Source organism: Ranitomeya variabilis, chromosome 2, assembly GCF_051348905.1.
Source record: "Ranitomeya variabilis isolate aRanVar5 chromosome 2, aRanVar5.hap1, whole genome shotgun sequence".
Taxonomy (NCBI): domain Eukaryota; kingdom Metazoa; phylum Chordata; class Amphibia; order Anura; family Dendrobatidae; genus Ranitomeya; species Ranitomeya variabilis.
In genome coordinates, this window is record NC_135233.1 from 1,041,138,563 (window position 1) to 1,041,147,170 (window position 8,608).

The window sequence follows — 8,608 nt, forward strand, 5'->3', positions numbered from 1 at the left end:
GTTCGGGGGTTCTTGAATCTCCAGCGTGGATTTTTGATAGGGTTTTTGTTGACCATATAAGTTATCTTACTATATTCTGCTATTAGTAAGTGGGCCTCTCTGTGCTAAACCTAGTTCATCTCTGTGTTTGTCATTTCCTCTTACCTCACCGTTATTATTTGTGGGGGGCTTGTATCCTACTTTTGGGGTCCTTTCTCTGGAGGCAAGAGAGGTCTTTGTTTTCCTCTTCTAGGGGTAGTTAGCTCTCCGGCTGGCGCGAGACATCTAGCGACCAACGTAGGCATGTTCCCCGGCTACTTCTAGGGTTGGCATTAGGAGTAGATATATGGTCAACCCAGTTACCACTGCCCTATGAGCTGGATTTTTGTACTTTGCAGACTTGCTGATATCTCTGAGACCCTCGCCATTGGGGTCATAACACTCTGTGTTGTGATTTTGCTTTTTGCTCCCTCTAGTGGTCACTAGTGATTTGACTCTGGAGCTTCTGTCTTTTCCTATATCCTTACCTGGGCCGTTAGTTCAGGGGCGTTGCTATATAAGCTCCCTGGACCTTCGGTTCAATGCCTGGCATCGTTGAAATCAGAGCTAATCTGTTGTGCTCTTGTCCTATGATCCGGGTTCCTGTATTTCAAGCTAAGTCTGCTTCCTTGCTTTTTGCTTTTGTTTTGTTTGGTATTTTTGTCCAGCTTGTTCCAATCTGTATCCTGACCTTTGCTGGAAGCTCTAGGGGGCTGGTGTTCTCCCCCCGGACCGTTAGACGGTTCGGGGGTTCTTGAATCTCCAGCGTGGATTTTTATAGGGTTTTTGTTGACCAGATAAGTTATCTTGCTATATTCTGCTATTAGTAAGCTGGCCTCTCTTTGCTGAACCTGGTTCATTTCTGTGTTTGTCATTTCCTCTTACCTCACCGTTATTATTTGTGGGGGGCTTGTATCTTGCTTTGGGGTCCCTTTCTCTGGTGGCAAGAGAGGTCTTTGTTTTCTTCTCCTAGGGGTAGTTAGATTCTCCGGCTGGCGCGAGTCATCTAGCGATCACCGTAGGCATGATCCCCGGCTACTTCTAGTGTTGGCGTTAGGAGTAGCTATTTGGTCAACCCAGTTACCACAGCCCTATGAGCTGGATTTTTGAATCTCGCAGACTTACACGTTCCTCTGAGACCCTGTCCACTGGGGTCATAATAGTATGCCAGGCCAGTATTAAATGTTTAATGCATTGCAGAAGTGGGATTATAAGAAAGAAAATTTTGAGGGTTTTTCTTCCCTCTCTCATTTTTTTTTTTTTTTTTTCTTTTCCCCTTTACCTCAGAGTGGCTTAAGCTTGCTGCAGACATGAATGTCCAGACCTTGATTACAAGTGTGGACCAGCTTGCTGCTCGTGTGCAGGGCATACAAGATTATGTTACCAGAAATCCTATGTCAGAACCTAAGATACCGATTCCTGAACTGTTTTCCGGAGATCGATTTAAGTTTAGAAATTTCAGGAATAATTGTAAATTGTTTTTGTCCCTGAGACCCTGTTCCTCTGGAGACTCCGCTCAGCAAGTGAAAATTGTTATTTCTTTTTTACGGGGCGACCCTCAGGATTGGGCTTTCTCGCTGGCGCCAGGAGATCCGGCATTGGCTGATATTGATGCGTTTTTTCTGGCGCTCGGTTTGCTTTATGAGGAACCCAATCTTGAGATTCAGGCAGAAAAAGCCTTGCTGGCTATGTCTCAGGGCCAGGACGAGGCTGAGGTGTATTGCCAAAAATTTCGGAAATGGTCCGTGCTGACCCAGTGGAACGAGTGTGCATTGGCTGCAAATTTTAGAAATGGCCTTTCTGAAGCCATTAAGAATGTGATGGTGGGTTTTCCCATTCCCACAGGTCTGAATGATTTCATGGCCCTGGCGATTCAAATTGACCGGCGGTTGCGGGAGCGCAAAACCGCAAATTCCCTCATGGTGTTATCTGAACAGGCACCTGATTTAATGCAATGTGATAGAATCCTGACTAGAAATGAGCGGAAAATTCATAGACGCCAGAATGGCTTGTGTTACTACTGTGGTGATTCTGCACATGTTATCTCAGCATGCTCTAAGCGTCTTACTAAGGTTGTTAGTCCTGTCGTCATTGGTAATTTGCAACCTAAGTTCATTCTATCTGTAACTTTGATTTGCTCACTGTCATCGTATCCTGTCGTGGCGTTTGTAGATTCAGGTGCTGCCCTGAGTCTTATGGATCTGTCATTTGCCAAGCGTTGCGGTTTTGTTCTTGAGCCATTAGAAAATCCTATCCCTCTTAGGGGTATTGACGCTACGCCATTGGCAGAAAATAAGCCGCAGTTTTGGACACAGGTTACCATGTGCATGACTCCTGAACATCGGGAGGTGATACGTTTTCTTGTTCTGCATAAGATGCATGATTTGGTTGTTTTGGGGTTGCCATGGTTACAGACCCATAATCCAGTCTTGGACTGGAAGGCAATGTCAGTGTCAAGTTGGGGCTGTCATGGAATTCATGGAGATTCCCTGCCCGTGTCTATTGCTACTTCTACGCCTTCGGAAGTTCCGGCGTATTTGTCTGATTATCAGGATGTCTTCAGCGAGTCTAGGTCAAGTGCATTGCCTCCTCATAGGGAATGTGACTGTGCAATAGATTTGATTCCAGGCAGTAAGTTTCCTAAGGGAAGACTGTTTAATCTGTCGGTACCTGAACATACCGCGATGCGTTCATATATCAAGGAATCTCTGGAGAAGGGGCATATCCGTCCTTCTTCTTCCCCTCTTGGTGCGGGATTCTTTTTTGTGGCTAAAAAGGACGGATCTTTGAGGCCTTGTATTGACTATCGGCTTTTGAATAAGATCACTGTCAAATTTCAGTATCCTTTGCCGTTGTTGTCAGACTTGTTTGCCCGGATTAAAGGTGCCAAGTGGTTCACCAAGATAGACCTTCGTGGTGCGTACAACCTTGTGCGCATTAAGCAAGGAGATGAATGGAAAACCGCATTCAATACGCCCGAAGGTCATTTTGAGTACTTGGTGATGCCATTTGGGCTCTCTAATGCACCTTCAGTTTTTCAGTCCTTTATGCATGACATTTTCCGGAAGTATCTGGATAAATTTTTGATCGTTTATCTGGATGATATTCTGGTTTTTTCTGATGATTGGGACTCGCATGTGGAACAGGTCAGGATGGTTTTCAAGATTTTGCGTGAAAATTCTTTGTTTGTTAAAGGCTCAAAGTGTCTCTTTGGTGTACAGAAGGTTCCCTTTTTAGGGTTCATTTTTTCCCCTTCTGCTGTGGAGATGGACCCAGTCAAGGTTCGAGCTATTCATGATTGGACTCAACCCTCGTCAGTTAAGAGTCTTCAGAAGTTCTTGGGTTTTGCTAACTTCTACCGTCGTTTTATCGCTAATTTTTGTAGCGTTGTTAAACCGTTGACGGATATGACCAAGAAAGGCTCTGATGTGGCTAACTGGGCTCCTGCTGCCGTGGAGGCTTTCCAGGAGTTGAAGCGCCGGTTTACTTCAGCGCCTGTTTTGTGCCAGCCTGATGTCTCACTTCCCTTTCAGGTTGAAGTGGATGCTTCGGAGATTGGGGCAGGGGCCGTTTTGTCGCAGAGAGGCCCTGGTTGCTCTACTATGAGACCTTGTGCCTTTTTCTCTAGGAAGTTTTCGCCGGCAGAGCGAAATTATGATGTGGGCAATCGGGAGTTGTTGGCCATGAAGTGGGCATTTGAGGAGTGGCGTCATTGGCTCGAGGGTGCTAAGCATCGTGTGGTGGTCTTGACTGATCACAAAAATCTGATGTACCTCGAGTCTGCTAAACGCCTGAATCCTAGACAGGCCCGCTGGTCATTGTTTTTCTCCCGTTTTGACTTTGTGGTTTCGTATTTACCAGGTTCTAAGAATGTGAAGGCCGATGCTCTGTCTAGGAGCTTTGTGCCTGATGCTCCTGGAGTCGCTGAACCTGTGGGTATTCTTAAGGAAGGAGTTATCCTGTCAGCTATTTCTCCAGATCTGCGACGTGTGTTGCAGAGATTTCAGGCTGGTAGGCCTGACTCTTGTCCACCTGACAGATTGTTTGTGCCTGCTAAATGGACCAGCAGAGTCATTTCCGAGGTTCATTCCTCAGTGTTGGCAGGACACCCGGGAATTTTTGGCACCAGAGATCTGGTGGCCAGGTCCTTTTGGTGGCCTTCCTTGTCAAGAGATGTGCGGTCATTTGTGCAGTCCTGTGGTACTTGTGCTCGAGCTAAGCCTTGCTGTTCTCGTGCCAGCGGGTTGCTCTTGCCCTTGCCTGTCCCGAAGAGACCTTGGACACACATCTCTATGGATTTCATTTCGGATCTTCCGGTGTCTCAGGGCATGTCTGTCATCTGGGTGATATGTGATCGTTTCTCCAAGATGGTCCATCTGGTTCCTTTGCCCAAACTGCCTTCCTCTTCTGATCTGGTTCCTGTGTTCTTCCAGAACGTGGTTCGTTTGCACGGCATTCCTGAGAATATTGTGTCGGACAGAGGATCCCAGTTTGTTTCCAGGTTCTGGCGATCCTTTTGTGGTAGGATGGGCATAGATTTGTCGTTTTCGTCCGCTTTTCATCCACAGACTAACGGACAAACGGAACGAACTAATCAGACTCTGGAGGCGTATTTGAGGTGTTTTGTCTCTTCTGATCAGGATGATTGGGTGACCTTCTTGCCGTTGGCTGAATTTGCCCTTAATAATCGGGCTAGTTCTGCCACCTTGGTTTCGCCATTTTTCTGCAACTCTGGTTTCCACCCTCGTTTTTCCTCGGGACATGTGGAGCCTTCTGACTGTCCTGGGGTGGATTCTGTGGTGGATAGGTTGCAGCGGATCTGGAATCATGTGGTGGACAACTTGAAGTTGTCACTGGAGAAGGCTCAGCGTTTTGCCAACCGCCGCCGCGGTGTGGGTCCCCGACTTCGTGTTGGGGATTTGGTATGGCTGTCTTCTCGATTTGTTCCTATGAAGGTCTCCTCTCCCAAATTTAAGCCTCGATTCATTGGTCCTTACAAGATATTGGAGATCCTTAATCCTGTATCCTTTCGCCTGGATCTTCCGGTGTCGTTTGCCATTCACAACGTATTTCATAGGTCCTTGTTGCGGCGGTACGTTGTGCCTGTGGTTCCTTCTGCTGAGCCTCCTGCTCCGGTGTTGGTTGAGGGCGAGTTGGAGTACGTGGTGGAGAAGATCTTAGATTCTCGTCTCTCCAGGCGGAGGCTTCAGTACCTGGTCAAGTGGAAGGGCTATGGTCAGGAGGATAATTCCTGGGTGGTCGCCTCTGATGTGCATGCGGCCGATTTAGTTCGTGCCTTTCACGCCGCTCATCCTGATCGCCCTGGTGGTCTTGGTGAGGGTTCGGTGACCCCTCACTAAGGGGGGGGGGGTACTGTTGTGAATTTACTTTTTGGCTCCCTCTAGTGGCTACTAGTGATTTGACTCTGGGTTTGTCAGTCATTCCTTTTATGCTCACCTGGGTCGTTAGGTCAGGGGTTTTGCTATATAAGCTCCCTGGACCTTCAGTTCAATGCCTGGCAACGTTGATATCAGAGCTAATCTGTAGTGCTCTTGTCTTCTGATCCTGGTTCCTGCGTGATTAAGCTAAGTCTGCTTTTTTGCTTTTTGCAATTCGTTATTGTTTGCATTTTTTGTCCAGCTTGTATATTATCTGTATCCTTACCTTGCTGGAAGCTCTAGGGCGGCTGGTGTTCTCCCCCCGGGCCGTTAGACGGTTCGGGGGTTCTTGAATCTCCAGCGTGGATTTTTGATAGGGTTTTTGTTGACCATATAAGTTATCTTACTATATTCTGCTATTAGTAAGTGGGCCTCTCTGTGCTAAACCTAGTTCATCTCTGTGTTTGTCATTTCCTCTTACCTCACCGTTATTATTTGTGGGGGGCTTGTATCCTACTTTTGGGGTCCTTTCTCTGGAGGCAAGAGAGGTCTTTGTTTTCCTCTTCTAGGGGTAGTTAGCTCTCCGGCTGGCGCGAGACATCTAGCGACCAACGTAGGCATGTTCCCCGGCTACTTCTAGGGTTGGCATTAGGAGTAGATATATGGTCAACCCAGTTACCACTGCCCTATGAGCTGGATTTTTGTACTTTGCAGACTTGCTGATATCTCTGAGACCCTCGCCATTGGGGTCATAACACTCTGTGTTGTGATTTTGCTTTTTGCTCCCTCTGGTGGTCACTAGTGATTTGACTCTGGAGCTTCTGTCTTTTCCTATATCCTCACCTGGGCCGTTAGTTCAGGGGCGTTGCTATATAAGCTCCCTGGACCTTCGGTTCAATGCCTGGCATCGTTGAAATCAGAGCTAATCTGTTGTGCTCTTGTCCTATGATCCGGGTTCCTGTATTTCAAGCTAAGTCTGCTTCCTTGCTTTTTGCTTTTGTTTTGTTTGGTATTTTTGTCCAGCTTGTTCCAATCTGTATCCTGACCTTTGCTGGAAGCTCTAGGGGGCTGGTGTTCTCCCCCCGGACCGTTAGACGGTTCGGGGGTTCTTGAATCTCCAGCGTGGATTTTTATAGGGTTTTTGTTGACCAGATAAGTTATCTTGCTATATTCTGCTATTAGTAAGCTGGCCTCTCTTTGCTGAACCTGGTTCATTTCTGTGTTTGTCATTTCCTCTTACCTCACCGTTATTATTTGTGGGGGGCTTGTATCTTGCTTTGGGGTCCCTTTCTCTGGAGGCAAGAGAGGTCTTTGTTTTCTTCTCCTAGGGGTAGTTAGATTCTCCGGCTGGCGCGAGTCATCTAGCGATCACCGTAGGCATGATCCCCGGCTACTTCTAGTGTTGGCGTTAGGAGTAGCTATTTGGTCAACCCAGTTACCACAGCCCTATGAGCTGGATTTTTGAATCTCGCAGACTTACACGTTCCTCTGAGACCCTGTCCACTGGGGTCATAATAGTATGCCAGGCCAGTATTAAATGTTTAATGCATTGCAGAAGTGGGATTATAAGAAAGAAAATTTTGAGGGTTTTTCTTCCCTCTCTCATTTTTTTTTTTTTTTTTTTCTTTTCCCCTTTACCTCAGAGTGGCTTAAGCTTGCTGCAGACATGAATGTCCAGACCTTGATTACAAGTGTGGACCAGCTTGCCGCTCGTGTGCAGGGTATACAAGATTATGTTACCAGAAATCCTAGGTCTGAACCCAAGATTCCGATTCCTGAACTGTTTTCAGGAGACCGATTTAAGTTTAGGAATTTCAGGAATAATTGTAAATTGTTTTTGTCCCTGAAACCTTGTTCGTCTGGAGACTCTGCTCAACAAGTAAAAATTGTTATTTCATTCTTACGGGGTGACCCTCAAGATTGGGCTTTTTCGTTGGCGCCAGGAGATCCGGCATTGGCTGATATTGATGCGTTTTTTCTGGCGCTCGGTTTACTTTATGAGGAACCCAATCTTGAGATTCAGGCAGAGAAAGCCTTGCTGGCTATGTCTCAGGGCCAGGACGAGGCTGAGGTGTATTGCCAAAAATTTCGGAAATGGTCCGTGCTGACACATTGGAACGAGTGTGCACTGGCCGCTAATTTTAGAAATGGCCTTTCTGAGGCCATTAAGAATGTTATGGTGGGTTTTCCCATTCCCACAGGTCTGAATGATACCATGTCCCTGGCTATTCAAATTGACCGGCGGTTGCGGGAGCGCAAAACCGCAAATTCCCTCATGTTGTTGTCTGAACAGACACCTGATGTGATGCAATGTGATAGAAAAACCGCAAATTCCCTCATGGTGTTGTCTGAACGGACACCTGATTTGATGCAATGTGATAGAATCCTGACTAGAAATGAGAGGAAAATTCATAGACGCCGGAATGGCTTGTGCTACTACTGTGGTGATTCTACACATGTTATCTCAGCATGCTCTAAACGTATATCTAAGGTTGTTAGTCCTGTCACCGTTGGTAATTTGCATCCTAAGTTTATTCTGTCTGTAACTTTGATTTGCTCACTGTCATCTTATCCTGTCATGGCGTTTGTAGATTCAGGTGCTGCCCTGAGTCTTATGGATCTCTCATTTGCTAAGCGCTGTGGTTTTATTCTTGAACCATTAGAAAATCCTATCCCTCTTAGGGGAATTGATGCTACGCCATTAGCAGAAAATAAACCGCAGTATTGGACACAGGTTACCATGTGCATGACTCCTGAACACCGCGAGGTGATACGTTTTCTCGTTCTACATAAAATGCATGATTTGGTTGTTTTGGGGCTGCCATGGTTACAGACCCATAATCCAGTCCTTGACTGGAAGGCTATGTCAGTGTCTAGTTGGGGCTGTCGTGGTATTCATGAGGATTCCCTGCCTGTGTCTATTGCTTCTTCTACGCCTTCGGAAGCTCCGGAGTATTTGTCTGATTATCAGGATGTCTTTAGCGAGTCCAGGTCCAGTGCATTGCCTCCTCATAGGGAATGTGACTGTGCAATAGATTTGATTCCAGGCAGTAAATTTCCTAAGGGAAGACTGTTTAATCTGTCGATACCTGAACATACCGCTATGCGTTCATATATCAAGGAGTCTCTGGAGAAAGGACACATCCGTCCGTCTTCTTCCCCTCTTGGTGCGGGATTCTTTTTTGTGGCTAAAAAGGACGGATCTTTGAGGC